General features: G+C 36.9%; 1 protein-coding gene across 2 annotated transcripts in view; it reads left to right on the top strand.

Annotated features, from left to right (window-relative positions):
- Positions 1-21,166, top strand: part of LOC134537841 (uncharacterized) — an 87,730-nt gene that overhangs the window by 21,428 nt on the left and 45,136 nt on the right. Inside the window, exon 2 of one of the 2 annotated variants that reach the window (XR_010076056.1) lies at positions 15,082-15,164. The exons of the other annotated variant lie outside the window; for it this stretch is intronic. The gene's annotated coding sequence lies outside the window, so the exon portion shown is untranslated. The remainder of the gene's footprint in view (positions 1-15,081; positions 15,165-21,166) is intronic. 2 annotated transcript variants of the gene reach the window in all.

Raw genomic sequence — 21,166 nt, forward strand, 5'->3', positions numbered from 1 at the left:
CATTACATACCTATTTTGCTTCATTTATTTCTCCTTTCCCTGACTCGTTTGCTAACTTTACAAACTTTACCTGTCTTGAACTTCACCTAAATATACTTCATGACTACTGTAGTCGTCATTTTCTGCCTAGAAACAGATAATTGTCAACAGTCTATCAATATGGTTTACCTATAGGCTCATCCCGTTTTTTTTTATGTACAGAGATAGCACCTACATCACCAACTGCAACGTTTTCCACAGCCTTTTCCGCCCGTATTACATTTGCCATCAACTTTATTTTTTTACTAAATGTGATTCCATTTTTTTCTGCACATATACATGCTGTCACCAACACACACACACACCATTTATTCCGATGAATGTAATAAAATACCCTAACTACATACTCAGATATTCGGCAATGGAACAAAATGTTACCACAGGGAGTACATTATCACAGGTAAAAACTTGTAACTAAACGCACGCAAATAAACACTTTCCAACTATTTAATCCACCATTAGAACACCCCCCTTCGTACATACAACAAAACATAAGCATGTCCCTACCAATCCCTCCCTCTCTTTTCTATGCTACAAACCTGGCTTCCATAGACAAAACAAATGATAGAGCCATAAAAATATTTTATGTCCAAACACGTGGGCTTGAAGAAGAGACACGCCTGGCTACAATGTAGGTTCTCTGGTAGTCAACAAACAACAAGGTGTTAATGTACACTAATTTCGGTAAGAAGACATCCATCAGGCAAGTAAGAATGCAGTCACGGGCTAGAGGAAGAGTCACGCCTGGCGACATGGCAGGTTTTCGTGTAGTCAATAAACAAACAAAATGTTAACGTGCACTAAGTGGGGCAAGAAGGCGACCATCAGGCGAGTGAGAATGCAGCCACGGGCTGGATGAACAGTCACGCCTGGTGGCTTGTGGGAACGCAGTTACGGGCTGAAGGAAGAGTTACGCCTGGTGGCTTATGGACACGGGTGAGCCTGGGAAAGGACAATCGCGAAGGTCGCAGATGAAAAGATGCGCTGAGAGATGAGAGCTGCCAAACAGGGCAAGTGGTGTAAATTGTGAAAGTCTGGCGTGTACTTTATTTCACTGTGACTTGAGTCTTTATTTTAAGGTATGATTTCTTCTGGAAAGAATTAGCACTAAGATGTTTTATACAAATATGTATTGTAATCTTACTCTGTAATTTAGAACATATACTTTTCACTCCCTTAGGAATGGAATTTCATAATTATATGTATTTTATGTCACTTCCCAACCCATAAACTATATGTATGAAAACAAATCATGTCGATCCTTTGCTCCGTTGCTGCGTGAAAGTATAAACAGACAAACATACTTTCGCAATTATAAAATTAGTTGGAATAATATATATTTAATATTTTTGTTATATTAAAATATGTGTTGTGTTAATACATATGTAGTTTGTTATACGAATTCGTTTGGGAAATTATTTGTATAAAGTAAGTATCAATAAATAAGTTCTGAAATAGATATAGTCACTCCAAAATTTAAGTTCATTCCTTTTAATTCCGCGTTAAATAATCCTTTTTAAAACTGGTTCATAAGAAACAAATTATTTAATTTAAATATTAATAATTTTCTGAATGGATAATATATTAATATATATATATATATATATATTTATTTATTTATTTACAGAGATGAGTGTGAGGAAAAATTTCAAACTGGAGAAGTAGGGCCAAAAAAGAATGCTCGTAACTCTACTAAACGTAACAGGGATGTTGCTCGTTACCATGGTTAGATATTACACTGAAAGATAAGATGTTAGATGTTAGTACTGAAAGACTAGCTCACTTTTTTTTTTATTCTGGGTTGTTGCACTCGATTACATGCGGATTTAAAACTGTAAATGTACGATAAAGTGTCAAATTTATTCTCGTAGGCACCGTTGAGGGTCTAGGTAGTCTGGGCGTTTGTGGAATCTGGAGTAAAGAAGTTGCAGGGAAAAAGCGAAAAGCTTACTGCCCTCCGAGGTGCGCAAACTACAAACTTTATAACCCCTCCCCTCCTTTAGTTTATCGAATAACTTAACGCGTCATAAACCTGATACCCCGCTGAGCGAATCGAAATTATGAGAAAAGCATCCTATTTCCTCCTCCCTAAAAATATATTTTTTATGCGAACCACTCCTTCGTCCAACCATACAACTAGTGATCTCTATTGAGGACTAGGGGAACTACGTGTATTGTGTTCTTTCTTTGCGCCGTCGGGAGAGACTCGGTATATCTATGAACCAAGTAGTGACTCCTGGCGGGAAGCGTAAGATGTACATCAAGTTCTGTCCCTGCCCGATTACACCCGAACAATTCACCTTCGGCCAACCTCGGGTTAGTAGGTATATAAAGTATGTTCTGGCACACCGGAGGCAGGAGGGGGAGCCGGGGAGCCACGGCGGCCATCTTGGATTACGTCACTTCCGGCGACCATCTTGATTACGTCACTTCCGGCGGCCATCTTGGATTACGTCACTTCCGGCGGCCATCTTGGATTACGTAACTTCCTGCGGCCATCTTGGATTACGTCACTTCCGGCCGCCATCTTGGGTTACATCACTTCCGGCCGCCATCTTGGATGTGTCTTTAACCTTTGACCCCGACGACCATTTTGTTTTCTAGAACATTCCACCTTATTATGACGTCATGTCCGCCATCTTGAAAATCCTTATTTATTATCAGATTTTAATTTAAAAAAATAAAAATTAATAATTTAATTTTAATTAAATGTTACAATTATCTAGCACCACACTCCTATACATTACGTTTACATCATCGAGCGCCCCACTCTTCTAGATTACGATTACATCATCGAACACCCCACTCATCCCTGTCGCAATTTTTCGTAACACCACCATCTTTAAAATAAATTTATTATAAAAACAATAATCTAAACCATTATCGTCTGCTGGAGGCAGCCATCCTGGATTCCGCCATATTGATTTCATCCGATGATGTCATCACCATCCTAAAGCACCTTAGTGTATGTAAGGCCGACTTTCTATCCCGTACCAATGTTGTTATGATCCTTATAGACCATAAAATCCTCAGTCATTTTGTTGTTGTGACAACCATTTATTCTTAAAGACATAATCATTTACAGGTTTTAACTAACATATATGTTATTATTTCATTGCTGCGGATGCGATAGTTAAAGTAATTATAATTTTAAAAAATATAAATTTATTACTCCATCTTAGCGGACCAGAAATTTTTCAGAGTCCGTGTTTGCGTACTTGTGTTTAAAAGCTGCATGGAAGCAGATATTTTAATGTTTGCGTATATATGCACCCCCCCCCCCCCCTCCCCCAACCTCCCTTAAAATTTTTAATGAAAGAAAAAACACACGTAGCTTTAATCGTTCACGGGAATATTATGCTACAAACAAAAATACCGATTCACATTTGTACCATATGATGGAGTTACAACACTCGCCTCAGCCATTACCTACTGTCGCTACGAGCAAAGCCATTACCTACTGCCACTACGAGTTGCACTTCATATCAAATGAAAATAGTATTTTTTTTAGTCGTGGCAAGAAGTCGAAGGAAATAAAATATCAAAAAAATATTTAACACTATTTAATAAAAAAAACACACAATCCTTCGCACCATCTTCTCCCCCTTGTTAACAGAATAGGTACCGTTCAGAAGGCGTTACCGACCCTCTTCACAACACCCCGCTCCGCAGTACTTTCCATACTAGCATCAAATACTTTGCCCACACAACTATACAAACACCACACAGCTCCAAAGTCGATAATTGAGGAATAAGCGCCTAATATTCCCCCTTCACAGCAGCAATATCCTCCACAGTCAGACTGGAGGTGTTCACAGGTACATCTGCGATGTCTTCCCTGGACTCTTCGTCTTCATCCATCGCAAGAGCTTCTTCCCGTCCGCTAGCCTCCTGACAGCACGCATAGAACTCATCCTCAACAATCTTCTCATAGGTGGCCCGACACATCTTACTAGCTCTGTTGATAACTACGAATGATACATCCTAAGGCTGCAATTGTTCAACTGTCCCCACCCCTCTACCCTTTCTATTGCAGTCCTGTTCGTGCGTGCCAAGAACACACTTCACTGACGCACGGCCTTTGACGTCAGCAGACCTACCCCCTCCCCCTCACCCTGATCCATCCACGCCCCAAATAGCTGCGTCATTTAGACCTGTCGCCACGCGTCCCCAGCGTCCTAATACCATTTTAAGCACCTTCGACGAACATTCCGACCTCTGGTAACTAGTGAAAAGTTTCAAACAACACATTAATAAATACATTTTTTATTTATTTTAGACTTGCATTTATTGATATAAAAATTTACAACATTTCAAAACATTAAAATTTATATGGTATCAGTAGATTTTATCCAACTGATTTTCACATTTATCGAATCCTAGCCACTTCACAAACAAGGCATCATCTTTCTAATCTATCAATTTTTCTATTTAATAATCGCTTGGGTACTTGGTAGGCTGAATTTATTCCCCATAGAATCCGCCACGTATCACCGAACCTCGTAAATCTTCCAAGTAGTAACATCACGGAATATTTATGTCAACCATTTATAAATACATACAAAATATTCAATTTTAGCTCTAAGTTTTATCACACCTAGTTTATTTGCATCAAAATAAACAGTTTCCAGGAGTGAGTTATCTTTTACATTAACAGGCACCATGCCAGTTTTTCTGTATTTTCTGTAACTTATAAATTCACATGTAACTCCGTTTTGCTGCGAATTCCCTTCACATGACTTCCTTTAGAGCAGGAATAAATTAATCATCCACCCATCCTTTATCTCGGTGAACATAGTTGAATTATTTATTTCGAACAAGGCTAGAAGACTTCTTGGCTACAAAGCTACAAGCTACAAGGTTCCAATCGGCTACGAGTCTACAATACTACCAGGCTACAAGACCACGAGGCTACGAGGATACATCAAACACATAGAAAAAAATCTGGGTATAAAAATACCAACTCAGCAAATTTAAAGCCTACTGTAGAGCAGAAATATCCCTGAAATATGTATTTTATGCTTCCTACAAGACCAAGGGGTTTTGAACCATTACATATTCAGCCCTGGCTACAGGCTTGACAACACACATTCAATGAAACGGGCACACATTTGGATAAAACATTCAACTCAGTAGGATACGATATCTAGGATACATTAACTAAAATACTAAAGGAAACGATAGGATCCAGCTCAAGCCGGCTACAATGCCTCCAACCACATTTGGCTCCAAATGATTTTAGTTACAATGTAGCACGTACTCGACACAATTGACGGAAAGACGTTATTATGACTCTCCATTTTGTTAGTCATTTATTACGAATTTTACATCTTTAAGTTAGAAGTTGTACTACGAGAACCCAACCTCAGCTAGAAATTAGATCACAATAAATAAAACAAACTTTTTTATCCAATTTTGTTTTTCACTTTTATACACATGCAGACAAAACAAGTTATTATTGTATGTAGCATGCATTTCTTATTTCACGAAGTATAGACCATATTTGTTTGGTATTGGGTAAATTTTCTTCATTTTTGCGAGGCAAGTAGAAGTCTTAACCTATCTACCAATAGGTTAGAATATTTCCATGTGGCATAATAAATATCTTCGGCTTCTAACATCTTACGTAAATTTTCATTACTAATACTTTTAAGACCTCTAAAGTTCCGTTTTTAATACCAGCCTCAAAGCCATTAAAATTGTAATCACCCCACTGACCATCATAAGCCTAATCTGAATAATTTAGTTTAATAAGTCGTTTCCATAATTTTGGTCTCAACACTTTATCACAGTATTCGATCTTGTGAGCTTCAAGTTCTTAATCATAGACTTAGTTCTTGTAAGCTTCAGGTGAATCATAGCAGTCTTCGACATTTTCAGCTTTAGGCTGTTCTAAAGTGCTCTCAATTTCATGGAGGCGACTAGAACTTGGTGTAAAAAATTTTTCAACTACCCATGAAAATGCTACTTTCTTCGTTAACTTTTAAATCCAAATAATTAACAAGACCTGGGATAGTACTATTAGAATCATCATCTTCACATTTCTCGTGATCATTATAGTCGTCTAATATTTTGCTACCATTTCACTCCCTTGCTTTTATAGACACACAATTCTTAACATTAACCATCCTTGTTTAACCAGACCTCAAGGGGGAAGAGAATCATGTTACAAACGAGTGTTTCTCGGCTGTACTTAGCCTATTTAACGAATGAGTAATGGATATTTTTATTCAAGTACCACCTGATTAAAATGAGGAAATTTCTTATTTGGTGTCAGGAATTGACAATACAAACGGATATCTCTCAATATATTCCAAGACCAATACAAAAAATAAAACTCAATAAAAGATATATGACTCAAGAAAATCTGGAAACACATTCCATTAAATTAATTTATTAACTCAGAATCATTCCTCTAAAAGAATACAGATGTGTTTTTTACTAATGTGAACACACATTTAAACACTAATACTCTTATTTCAAACACAATTCATCATATTTCAAACACATCTCAGCATATTTCAAACAATTATCCACACAATTCACAAAAACTGCATATTTAAAGACCAAGAACAGAAGTTTGAAAGATGTTCTTTTCTCTTCTAGAGCGACTCGTGATGTTACAATCATCTGGTTTTCGTCGATGCTATAGATGTTTATGCAGGCACGAGGATTCTGTTTCTCTAACAGAGGTATCTGGCGAAGTGGATTGGGAAACTCGTTGTTAGTGAAGTTGAACTTCCCCTCCAAGTCATTGTAGCACTGATTAACATGCTCAGATGCTCACCCGCATTTAACTTGACAGAATTGCACACTTAAAACATATGTGCTCATCTAAGTATTTACAGATTGACCACCGCATATTTTTCTTTGATACAGGTAGGTATTTCGATGTAGGAGCTAGCTCGTAGTGGATCAAGCTTGTTAATGTGTAGTAATAGTCGCCAGACAAAGACCATCCGGACCCCTTTCATAATTAGTATTCTTCCTCTTTTACATATCTTAAAGATGTATTCAGTAATGACATCCTCCACTTCACGAACTGCAAAGAGTGGAACATTCGTGGTTATGAAGGGCCTCTTGTCTTCACACGTACCCATTGGCTTTTCACAATTGCACTCAAGCACGATGTAATACTTGAGTGGACCATCCTCTTCAATTTCCTCTAGAAGTTGGCTTATTAGTTTAACCTTGATAGAGTCCAAGTATGTACATGTGTCCTTGACAGAACTGGTATTATTTTCTACCACACAAGTCTTCAAGTTATCACAGATTCCCACTTCTGCAATGATGAAGTAGTGGATGTTGACCAAAACCCGCCTCTGTCACCAGCAATGTTCGGCTGGTGCTTGGCTTAGGTATGACTACAGGCTTAAGCGCGGCCATTCTCTGCTTCTTAGTTAATAGTGGATCAGGACACTTGCAGAATTTTTTTTTTCGTGAGCTTATCCTTTTATCCTGACAATAATTTGATGATTTTCTCTTGATACCTATCGAATCCTTACTTCTCTTGCGAACACCAAGTATACATCCTCCATAATGTTCACTCTTAGAACTGGCGAATGTGACCTTATTTAGAAATAAAATTGATTCTCACATAGCATTTTTCAGTGAATTCTGTGGTAATAATCCACCATTGTCAGATTATTTCTACATGTGACTGGTTATGTGCTGAGAATTTCAGTTAGTTTAAACAAATGAAAATAACGATGACACTTGATTAAAATTCACTATTTTGTTACATATAAGCAAAATGTAGCTTGTTACGAGGACAACACAAATTTTATTTTCTTTCCCTTGAGACCTATCAAATCCTTACTTCTCTTGCGAACACCAAGTATACATCCTGCATGCTACATAATAACATAGCTTTATAAACAGTATGAATGCACCCATCATACTCTGAAACGAAGTGGGGTGAAGATCGGAATACATAGGCTGCAGGGTTGCATTTGTAGACAGATGGAGAAAATTGGTTACATTTGCTGCCGAATTGACTACATTTGTAGTCATATGTGGGTAACATTTATGTTTACTTAACTAATATTGTGTACTTTGTATAAGGTTTACTTCATTAGAAATAAATAATTAATTACTTTAAATCGGCATGTTGCAAAATATGTTGGTGAGAAGCGGAACTACTTAACCATGTATTATTTAAAATTCGGAATTAACTCTCGCTGATAGTTTATTTTAATGTTCTATTTAAGTTTAGTGTTTGCGTTTAACTTTCAGGTTGCTTCTGACATTTGTCGTAGAAACTAATATGGATTCTGGATCGGTGCTATTAACGTCATGGAAAGGTCACTGGTGTTGTTATTGTGACAGGGGTTTTACGTTGAGAAGGAATGATGTCAAAAACCAACTATATAAAATGTTAAGTTTTGATCGGTGTGACAGGTATTTTGTTCTAAGAGAGAGCTTAAAAATACATTGTAAGACTTGTAAAGTTATGCTCACTGATGAATGTTATTCCTTGGGATGAATGTTCGTAGCTCTTCTGATCTCGACAAAGAACTTGAAATTAAGGATGTTGAAGGTTTAAGGAAGACCGAAGATGGTGGAAGTATCATTATTGTGAATAGTGAGAATATGTTTCAGCCCATTTCTCCGGAGCCTTCGAACTTGGAGAATTGATGGACACTTATAAAGAATGTTTCAATACAAAGAAGAAGCTTCGACGCCTAAGATTACGAAATATGACAGTAATCTGGATGAGTATGTTGATCATGATGATGGCTGTGTCGATGATATCAGAGAAGATGATGAGGATAATGACTATGTAGCTGGTGTTAAAAACAAAGAATCTTGTGATTTTCAGAATAATGGGGGGGGGGGGGCATTAAGGTTTTTCGCCTAGGGCGCCAATTTACCTTGCACCGGCCCTGAGCTCGAGTGTGAACAACACTGTTTAGTCCAGCCGGTCACGATGGCGCCCGCTGCCTTGGTGGGGGGGGGGGGGGATCGTCTGGAGTCGTTGTCTGCTCTCGGAGCCGCGCGCAAGGGCACAGCTCGAGTCCGGAAGAGCCTGGTTTGAATCGCGCATTGTTTCTGCGGACGTGTTCGTAACAGCAATGACGTCACACTGACGCACGCGGCAGACGTGCGTGACTGCAATACTCGAGATGCCGTCGCTCAGCTCTAAACATTCTGCTCCCACATTATCAGAGCATACTGAATACCTGACCACAGACGGGCGAATAATGCCACCTCGCTGTCCTCGTTGCGGCCATGTGCGTACCGCAGACCGTACACATTCGTTTCAGAAAGTGTTATAAAACATCAATGGACGATTTAGTAAAAACAAATACTCATACTAACTTACTTACATAGAAAAATCTACTTCAAAGAAGAAAAATATGTAGTGACACGATAACTACAAACCCATCAATGATGACTAGATATTTTTAATTTATGGAGGATCTGTTTTATAACTTTATACGACAATCATTTTAAAGTTCATATCGTGGTTCTTTAACGTCTTTATGATTACGATACAGACCTCAGTGAACTGAGCATTAAAGTTGTTTTTAAAAAATTTGGTTGTTGGTGTAGCTAATTATTTTTAGTTCCATGCAGCAACGTAAATCACTTTGTAGGTGTGAAAATATTATTCAATGTGGCGAATGGGTTGGGAATCTTTGTTACGCAACTGAACAATTGCCCATCATTGTCGGCTACAACATAGATAGTAAAGGAATTATATTAGCAATTTAAAGCCGAACACCTGTTTGGAGGTAGTAAATAGACCATCAACGTTCCCCAAATAATAATTCAAGCTTCGGTGTTGATTTGTTACAAACGAATTCTGAGACTTTTGGTGTGTGCCGAATTGACCAAGAACATCCCAGCTTGGCTAGGAATGAAGTTCGTGAAGAGGTCTGACGGAACGTGTGGAGGCACAGGCAGGGAACATATGGAGGCACAAGCTGGGAACGTATGGAGGCACAGGCAGGGAACATATGGAGGCACAAGCTGGGAACGTATGGAGGCACAGGCTGGGAACGTATGGAGGCACAAACTGGGAACGTATGGAGGCACAGGCTGGGAACGTATGGAGGCACAGGCTGGGAACTTTTAAGTCTGGAACAGAGGTTCAATGGCAAGACCTTCCAAAGATGCGTGACGACCTCTGCCTTGATGCTAGGCAATCTGCTGGTAGAGACACGGCATTGCGGGGCGATTGATGCTCATTATCGTGTTTCCTCTTGCCCCGCGCGTGTTTCTCGCTGGCCGGCTGAGCCTTGGCCGCCGGAGGCCACAGACAGTGGCTCAGCAGCGCAGGAGCCGCGATGGCCCCTGAGTGGTCTGCGCAGTCGCAGTCGCCCGTTCGCCTCGCTGTCCGCTCGCAGGCCGAGCACTCCTATGCTTGTCAGGACTCGCGCATCCGACCACGCGCAAAGTATAAATCACAGCACAGTGGAAATATTCTGCCAAAAATTTTGCGCTTTTGTACTGAACTATAAATTTGACGGAGAAAAGAAAGATTGTAGGAATCAATTTTGGATGGTCGTTACGTTAAGTTAGTAATTGCTGTAAATTATTAAGTATATTCTATAATGTGCTCGATTTGGACACGATTAAAAATTCACGGATAATTTGTGTTATTCAATTAAGAGCCAAATAAATTCGATAAACATTCTTCATAGAAAGCTTGCTTTTGTCAAAACGTAAATCATTTATAATTGAATTTTCGTTGCATGTATGTGTGTTTGCTTGTACGCTCGTGCGTTCAGATTTTTACCTTCCCCATTTCTGAGAAATCAGGTAATGCGACCAAAACGGCAGAATGGTTTGGGTTGGACGTTAAAAAAATTTTTTTTTTACCACTACCAACAGAATAAGAGTTGAAAATACCTAACAGGAGAAAGCCGCGCCGCTACTATACAATATAGCAATTATTAATGCACAGTTGGCATTATGTTCTCAGTATCATGTGTAGCCAATTACCCAATTTTAACTATTAGAATAGTTATGAATAATGTATAATTACAAAAAAATTACTATTATAACCATTGTCAAATAATTCAATATTTCAAAAAGATGTTTGCTGAAATTTTCTGTAAATATACTTTAAAATTATTATTATATAATGTAAAATTTAAAAATAAAAAAAAATAATTGTTTTTAGAAGTGATCCATGCCGCTTCTGACGCAGGGTTCAGGCTGGAGTGCAGGGTGCAGATCAATGACCGACCACCCGAATGAATATTTAAAGAATATTTACCGTTTTTCTCCAAAATTACTCAAAAATTCTTTTAAATAACAAAAAATAAAAAATTACAAAAACAGCTTCTGCCAGTTTCTAAACTTCTCCTTTGTTGAGCAAGGATAGAGTTGTAGAACAAGCCAGAATTTTTGTAATTTTTGTAATTTTTTTTTGTGATCTTGATTTAGTAAAACGTGCGTTAGTTTTATCCGTGTGCTCTTGATTATTCCTCTCATTATTTTTTTTTGTTGGTTTTCTCCATGTGCTCCTTATTATGTCGTAAATTCGACATTTTCACTACATGTTATAATGCTCTTTTTTTTTTATGTTTGGATTCCCACGCAGTTGAAAGTCTGCATTCTTTGGTAACTTTTCCTTGATGTAATTTTCAATGTCGTCAATTTCGTAAGATCCAACAGATAATTGCAACACAGTTTACACACAGACCAGCCGACCCTCTGCAATAACATATCCTCTAAATTTAACATTTGGGAAAGTGACTACTTTTTGGGGTGTGAACCTCCCCCTTAGGTGCGTCTTGTCAGGACAACGAAATCGATTTGGTTACATATGAAGTTTGGTTTAAAACTCCAGAATTACTTTATTGCGGTCAGTAAGTATTAGCCTCGCCGTATATATATAAAAAAACAGATACATTTCTGTGAAACAATCCCCCAACAACAGGTCCTGGCGCAGGAGTCCCCATTGTTGTTTACATCGTGCGAGGCTGAGTGCGGAGAGAGTGGTTCATGTGACCACACGTGCAGCTCGGTGTGCGAACTGGGAAACCTAAGATGTTCATCAAGCTCTGTCCCTGCCCGAATATTCACCTTCGGCCAACCTCGGGATTTGTTTTATTTTTGGGCAGGAAAAATGAATTCAAATTTTAAAAGTGGTCGGTTAGGTTACGGTTAGTTAGGTTAGTATAGCTACATTGAAATAAACAGAGAAATATAAATATTTATAAATAAACCCGATGTTGGCCGAAGGTGAATATTCGGGCGTGTTCGGGCAGGGACAGAACTTGATGTACATCTTAGGCTTCCCGTGCGAACTGCTGGCCTCATGGCTGAGGAAGTCTTGCATCGACGCGCGCTGGAGAGTGACACTCCCAAGTGGCTAATCGCTGCGACGCCGGCGAACAAGCAAGTCACTGAGCTCGACCACTGTCTTGTGCCCGCAGATAATTGCGAATACAGGCCACGGTCACAGGAAGGGCGAAAAATTTCACACGATTTAGTTCGAGCGAACATGTCCAGCCATGCGCTCAGTCTTGTTTGCACGGTCTTAACGGTTAGTTACTGAGCTGGCTTGAATGGGTCTGCCGCGAAGGTTATTAACTATGTGCATAAATATAATGTAGATATTATGTTAAAGTTATTCATTAAGAAACACATTTAGAATTTATATTAATTAACGATTAATAATTATTCACAAAGCGAAGTGTTTTCAGGGTAATTAAAGATCTGTATATTCGCTTCAGAAAATTTTGGTAGACCAATTTGAGTTAGGTTACATTATTCCCTCAACATAATGAATTACTACACTACACTTTAAATAGTATTTTTTTAATTGATGTATTTGTCGTAAATTTTATTTCAGCAAATGTACAGCGTAAGAACAATGCATTGGATATTTATTTCGATTCAGACTTTAAAAGCATAAAACAAATTCTACAATACGTAGCCTACATGTGAGAGCTTCTAACGCATTTATGTAAACCTTTCTGATATGCTATTTTATAATTATTAATAATGTGTTTTTACACGCATATACATATTTTACATTTTAATAACAGTAACCATGAAGCAATAAGAAAACATACTATTTTATGATGTAACACATTTTTGATCTCACGAACTAATTATTTTTGCAGCACTAGTATACATGTGTCAACTATTTATAAATGGTTTTAAGATTGTAGTATTTCCTGTAATTAATTTTATGAAGTGAAGCATGTGTTGTTGAAAATAAAAGAATATTTACGCTTAGCACTTTTTTCACTCGTTAATCGAAATCTACTTCTGGTGTTGCACCTCCTGGGGTACAATGCTGGGCAAGAAAACAAGAACAAATTAATAACACAAAAAGGAAAATACTGCAATTCGTAATAAAGGTTGTATTTTTTCTTGAAGTTTACACGACACGTATCATCCATGCGTCAATTACAAGAAGGAAGAAATATTTAGGGGTTACACTGACGTTAGAGACGTTTAGGGCACATTGACACAAAATATCACTTGGTACTCATGGGTGGAGTTAACAAAACGTGAGGTTATGGAAGGCCATTGAAGTACTATGAAAAAGTTACCAGTTCCACAAAAAATAAACATAAGTTAATAACGTAGGGACGACGTCACGTAAGAGGACTGCAGTGGCGCACGGTTGCCAACTTCCTGGACGCAACAGCCCCGCTGGTGGCGCGCTCCTCGGGAGCGGCGCGGGGCTGAAGCTCGCTCACTGCAGTCTTCCAGGTCCGCGAGCGTGGCTGCCCTGGACAGTCACTCTCACATCTCTGTCTGAGCTCAACGCACTGCTCACTTAGAACGGGAAGCCTTCTTTTCACAGACCAGAGAGCCAAACTCCCGATCGTGCATCTTCGGTTTTTTTTTTGTTCATTGTAAAAGGTTAGCTTAGCTACATTATAAATACTTTAAAACATTGTGGACGGTTGATTTGGTTAGGATAGCTACATTAAAGATACTGTGAAATCATGTAAACGGTTTCCTAGCCCTGGATAGCTACATATTAAAAAGTTATTTGCTAAGCAACCATAAAATGATTTTACAGTACTTTTAATGTAGCTATAGGCTACTTACTTAATATAACCAACCATCCACAATGTTTTAAAGTATTTATAATGTAGCTAACCTATCCTAATCGACAGAAAAATTTAATTCCACACCGATTTATATATACAATGAGATAGAACGGAAAAAAAAAAAAGCGAGCATGAACTTCGGGGAACTACGGGTGTGGCTCTCTCGTCTGTGAAATGAAGGCTTCCCACTTAGTACACGCCTACCCTTTGGAAGCTCCGTCAGGAGCAAAGGGGAGGGGAAACCTCCTCAAAATTATATATTCACACAACTACTTAGAAATAGTAAAGAATTTTGACATGTTATGTGTTTCACTTGGTTTTTTTTTCCCATTTTTTTTTTCCAGTCCAAACATGAAAATTCAACAATATTAGCTGATTTTGGTATTTAAGTACGCAACGTCACAGCGACAAATTGCTGGTCAGAAAGTGAATAGTTCTAATCATAAAACATGCTGACATGTTTTAGTTGAACATGTATTAGCAGAAACAGCCCTTGGGTAAGAAAAGACCAGCTGAATATTTGACTATTAAAACAATACTATTATATTATTTACAGGAAAATAATATGCTATTTATTAATAAAGCATTTTTTTATTTTCACAGGTAGACTATTGTCAAGATAGTGAAAAATACGTGTAAATATTGTTGAATAAATAAATATATAAATTATTATATTTTTTTGATTACAATATTGAACCTATCTTTGCACACCTATAACTACCTACATATAAATTTAGATTTTTTACCTTTAATTAAGTGCACCATTTATCAAAATAAATTTGAAGAAGTGAAATTAGTTTCACTCTCGTAAACACTTGTGTTTCTACTTTTTCTCTACCTTCCTTTTCATTAATCTTTGTACTTTCATTTCTGTTCCCACAGCGAATTGTCACAATGCAATAATTAGCGCAGAGTACTACTTGTGCTGTGTCGTATGTATAATTTCGATTACACCTCTCAAACATTGAAACCTTTTGGAAATGACACGTTGTCACTCTTGGGTGTTTCTCAGGAAACCAGTCCAAAAACAAAAGAAGAGTGCTTTCAAACTTTGGCGTGGGAGAAGTCGAACACTGAGAAGACGTAGCTGTTCAGGTAGCACTTCTGCCAACAGAAAACTAATTAACATTTTGTTAAGATTTTCTTAGTCTGGTTTATAACGATCTCAATCTTCATGTAGTTTGCCTATTTTGTGTAAGGGAGGGATGAAAGGTGTTTAACTTTGTTTTGTTATTGAAGCCCACGGCCCCTACACTACATTCGCTTAGTCTTTAAGATCTAGTCTACTGTGTAACAGAACACAATGCATGATACCTGATTGTTAAAATAAGCCAAGTTATTAAATAAAATTAGTGTCACGTTCAACTATGAGTTCTGTTACGCCATGCCATACTCTCTATTGCGGCCCCGTGTCCTTACGCATAAGCGCCACAGACCCCAAAAACTATGCCACCGAGCAGGGATGTTTTTTTTTTTTTTTTTCAAAAAGAGACCACTTCCAAAAAGACACTAAAATATTTAAACCATAATTTTAATTCCCACTATCGGTGAACTATAGATGGAAATTTACTTGTACTAAAATGATATTTAACAAGATGGCTAAGTCATGATAAACAACTAAGTAAATAAACCCAAAAACTATTTATTTCATACGTAAGCCATTTTCACAAACTTTCCCTTTAGATTTCTTTGTTAAAAACAATTCAAAAACACAATTATCCATTAAGCTAATTACGTATACCTAAGTGTCCTAGTGACACAACTACCTTGTTTCATTACCCTTTACAGCAATTTCCAAAGAAAATGAATAATATAATTTATACAATAGAAAAGTACATTTGGCATTATAATTTAGTCGCATACTACCGTCCATAATGTGCATAGTAAAAATTGTTGAGCTCGAAATGTAACTAAATAAATATAAGTATAATTTTAAACAAGTAAGGTATTTCCGAGGGCTTTGTCAGATGGAGTAATCAAGAACTGCTCTTCCTCCGCACGTCGACAAACATATAGGTCGTAATGAAAATGTCCGTCAAATAATCACCATTACATCTTCAGTTGGTAAAGTTTCAACTTTAATAAGTCACCAAATATATATATATAGTATTTATTCACCAAAAATCATGTCATCTCAGGTCGCAATCACAGTTTAACTTGTTTATTAACCTCCTTTTATGGTACTTGCTTTTTACAACACTAACTGCATAACTATATAAGAAAGCGAGCTTCTCACCCTACAGATGTACATAAGTGTTACACTTCAGATTGTTCAGGATGAATAATTTATAACTGCAGTTAGCCACACTAGTAGTGGACTGCTCTTCATGGACTATCTCTCACCGTCCAGATGTATTTAAGTGTTACACTTCAGATTTTTCAGGGAGGTAATACAACTGCAGTGAGGCACACGTTGTTGCAATATGGTTATTATAATGTAAGTATTTACCATGAGGTATGTCTGTGCCGTTCAGTTTTCGCGTTGCGCTGCGGTGGACATGTTACTCATTGTTTATTCATTCGACTGCAGAACATTATCAATTCCTATGAATGCATTGTATATGTCTATTTAGATTATTGGCAGATTATGTTGTTCTGTAGCTCAATAAGTGATGCTTAGATGCTCGCGTACTTACGAACTTGCGCATTTGCATACTTTCTCAATCACGTACTGGCTCACTCGGATAGTTGCACACATTCACATGTACACTTGAGTGCTCGTACACTTGTACAGATGTTTCAATTTTTTTTGGACCTTACAAAATTTCTTATTTTTTAATGCTTGACCACCCACGCACCATTTTTTTTCCCTTGTCTACTGAGTATAAATCCATCAGATCCAAGGATTTCATCGTAAAGCAATTTTTGGTTCGGTCTCGGTCAGCCTACCGCTGAGACGTTCTGGAAATTTCTCGAACCGATCTTTAACGTTCCCTGACATCCCTGGTGATATTTTAAAGAACTACAAAATCAGTCATTATAATCTTTTATCACATCTAGCCTATCTATACATAATATAAAATTAAATTAAAAATTAATTTATAATAATCAATCCTAGTTTTGATTTTTTTGTTACAATTTGTCTTTATATTGTGAGTAATTCAACAATGAGTAATATTTATTTTGAATTAATCAATATTGATTGATCAAATATTTGTTGATATTTTGAGCTGTTATTTTTAATATTGTTAATTCATGTATATTAATTTATTTCTATTTTAATTATTTTTTATAAATACAAAAAGTTTGAATTCTTAAAATAGGTACTTGAGAAAAAAAAAGAAAGCCAACAACTCTGTGCTGTATATCTTATTAAATTGAATAGATGGTTTTTCTGAGTAATACTAAAAAATATTATAAAAATGGTTTGAAATAAAATTTATCGTAGTTTATTTACTTTATAAAACATGTATAAATTGTAGTTAGAATTGTTTTCAAGCTATAGTTGAGGTCCTGAAAATCTTAATTTAATAGGTGTGATTATTCCAACAGTAATATTTATTGTTAATTATTAATATTGATGGATCAATAATAATTATTGATATCCTAAGCATTTATTTTGATGTGAGTAATAATTTTTTAATACATTTTTATTTATAAAATGGTTTCCTTCTCTCTCTTTCTCTCCTTTCTCTCTCTCTCTCTCTGTCTCTCACTCTCTCACTCTCTACCGTTTAACCCCTTATGATATACTTACGAGACGAGGTTTTAATTGCCAAAGAATTTTCACTTCTATGACATGTATTGAGTTACACGCGCTCTTTTTAATTTTTTGTGGGTCGAGTGTGATATTTATTATTTTATATTTCAAATTGAATCAATTTTTTTTTTCAAACAAAAAATAAGCTTACATAAACAGATGAAACTGCCCTAGGAAAACAATTTTTCAGTCGAGGCATGCACTTAATTATCACTATATGTCAAGGCAAACTGTAATTACAATTACGGTACTGTATGATGCCACTAGAAAGCATCACATGCGCTCGCAACGTTTCGTTGCCTTAGCGAAAAAAAGGTTACAGCCTTGATATAGGTGAAGTTTAACTAAATATACTTGGGATTGTTATAATACTGTCTATGTCACTCAGGATATTATATTTAGGTGTTGTGCACAGTGAACAATTATTACTATAGTCACATGCTGTCCCTCGGCCATGGAATGCTTTGAATTCTCAACCGTACGTTTACGACAATTACATCGTCTGTTTAACTTACAGCCTGAACATTAATAATGAATAATACCTATTCCAAAAATAAAAAATATATTTTAGCAAAAATAATAACGCAACTAATTAAAATTTTTCCAAGAGATCTGGTGTAGTGAACTTAACCCCGGGCAGTATTATTTACACTTGCGTCCATTATACCATGTACAATTAGAAACAAAAAATCGCCTAACGCCAAATTTTTCTAATGAGAGGACGTTGTTGATTATCAATTTATCAGCTGCAACGCCGGTTGTTAATATAACGTTTCATCACGAAACGTTTCATGGTAAACAATGAAACTCAATTCCTTTGGGTGCCGCAAGATTTACTGAATCACAATCATGTTTCTGTGGTCTTCTTTATTTTGATTTGTTCTAACATTTGCATATTTAGAATATAAAATAATATGTTAAAATATTAGTCCTAATATTTAAAAGGTTCATTTGGCACAACGTATGTTAAAAAAATTTTAACGGAAGCTTAAACCAACTACAATAAGATACAGTAATGGCTAGCGTTTAAACAGTTGCTCTATACAATTTCACTGTGACTCACGTATGTGATATCAGCGAGACTTAATTCTTAGTTACTTGATGCCCTCAGAAGTCACTAACTAGCTTAGCCATTCTGACTGGTTTGAGTTTTATCACCTGCAGTGCTTACTCAGGGTAAAACCTTTTGTACTGAGAATTTTTAAACAAGTAAGGCAAACAATACAATTCGTTTACTATAAAAGAAATAACAAATAGACTGAATTACATCTGAAAAAATGGAAAATGACATAAAATTTAGCTGGAAATTAATAACATAATATTTTGGTTACGAAATTCGGATATTTTAAACAGTTAGCTTCCACTATCACATAATTGACTCGCAGTTTTTAAGGCCTGGCCAAACTAGCGACACTTGCGGACAAGTCAATGACATAACTGCGTCAGATCATGTCTGGCGATGACCTGATTTCTGGCGAGCAGCCAGCAGTGTCCACCTGCTATACATGGGCCTGAATGAGTTTTTAAACAACCTGTTCTTTCACCCTGCCCTGGCCTATTATCTGTTATAGTCTTGCGTGTGAGTGGCAGGTTTCAATGCATGTGTGCTCAGGGGTGGTGTACATATTTATTGCTTCACTCTCTCTGCTCTAATGTCTCGCGTTCCTTCATTATAATAAAATAAAATATTTAAAATATGAAGGTTTGGCATCCGTCTGTACTCTGTACTGCATTTACTGCAGGATTACAACTATCTACTGCATATCAATCTTCAAGTCATTGTAATCATGTACCTACGTGAAGTACGTGTTCAACCTTGATTGCACTATTTGTGAATACCTTGGCTGCACTCTAAACGTATCATTAGTACCCAATATAAAGTTTTTAATTCAAAAGCTGCACATGACGTATCACAACAAATGGTTACTGGTCATCGAAAATCAATATTACTGAAGCAAGTTTTTTTATTACATTCTTCAATATTTTAGTAGTACAACATATCCGACTATAAATCGTCTCAGTTTCCCCAAGCTCTAACATTTTTTTCATCCAATAAGTATGTCAGGAAATATCTGCAAGTAATGTAAATACACACTTTATTTCTGTTTTACATAAAACGGTATATAAATTATTAATAATTTAATTTATTTTCCTTATTTGATTTTGTATGCTCTGCTTACACCACCCGTCAGTACTTTATGTAACATTAGTCCAGATCTGATCTCGTTACTCTTGTAAAAAGTGTCTCGTATGTATCAAAGTTGCTCAGTAATTTCATGAATTTAACGTCACATCAAACTTGGATTCAATATACTCTGTTTTAATAGAGACGTTCTTTCAGCTGGAATTCAATTGTTTGCATGTGACTCGAGCTATGGCTTCTCACAGCTTGTTTCTCGCTTAGAGACTATGGGAGAGCGCTTGTGTTGCTAGAGAGCTGGCTTCCACAGTGTGCAGTGTCCACAACTGGGCAACTGCGCGTGGACTGCGTTCACTGTCGCAAGTCAACTCCCTGCTCGAGAAATAAACAGCTGACATAAGTTCAGAGTCGTAAGAAGAGCGTGGAATGTAATTTGGAACGAAATTTGGGATCACGAAGTAACCCCATAGTCAAAAATTAATGTTAGAGTACAGAACTCTAAGCCATTGACATTGTTGGGCTTCAAAAGACAGTGCACAATTTGATAAACTTGTTACGGTTCCTAAGGAGCAACTAGCTATGAGTAGTGTTGAATGCGCCACAGAGTGCAAGTACTGCACACCGAGACAGAACCCAGCACCCATGCGCGGGTTCTTTAACACATCTAGACGATTCGAACGAAAAAAAAAGCTCCTTCCTGACGACAGGCCTTGAACTAATGAAAAGTTTTCCCTGCTTGAAAGGAAACTTGCTTTGAGTCTGTCTTGGCAGAGAATGGATTCGCATCTGGATCAGAGTTCCTCACATCTTGGACGACACTGAGCCAATATTTTACCACAATTCAAAAGTATGAACTATATCAAAGCCATCCCAAAACAATAAGAGCCATTAATTAGACTACTTGCCGTCCAGTTTAAATATATGTGCCTATACTAGCTGCCCGACCCGGCTTCCGTCGGTTGTATTAATGGGGGAAAAAATGAGACCAAATCTCTTATTTACAGATATAATATATGAAATATAAATTAAAATGAACTAATTTTGACAAAAACGTAATACAGCAATACACGCAACGTTGTCATGGAGACGAAGTACCCACTGTTTCCTGGGCTTAAACACCAATCAACATTGATAATCAGTTTATTATAAATTAAAAATTATTAAGACTATTAATCGAAATAAAATCTATCCTATCTCTCAAGATGGAAAAAATTACACGTAAATGCCAATTTTCATCGAAATCGGTGGACTTGGTGA

Source organism: Bacillus rossius, chromosome 12, assembly GCF_032445375.1.
Source record: "Bacillus rossius redtenbacheri isolate Brsri chromosome 12, Brsri_v3, whole genome shotgun sequence".
NCBI lineage: Eukaryota > Metazoa > Arthropoda > Insecta > Phasmatodea > Bacillidae > Bacillus > Bacillus rossius.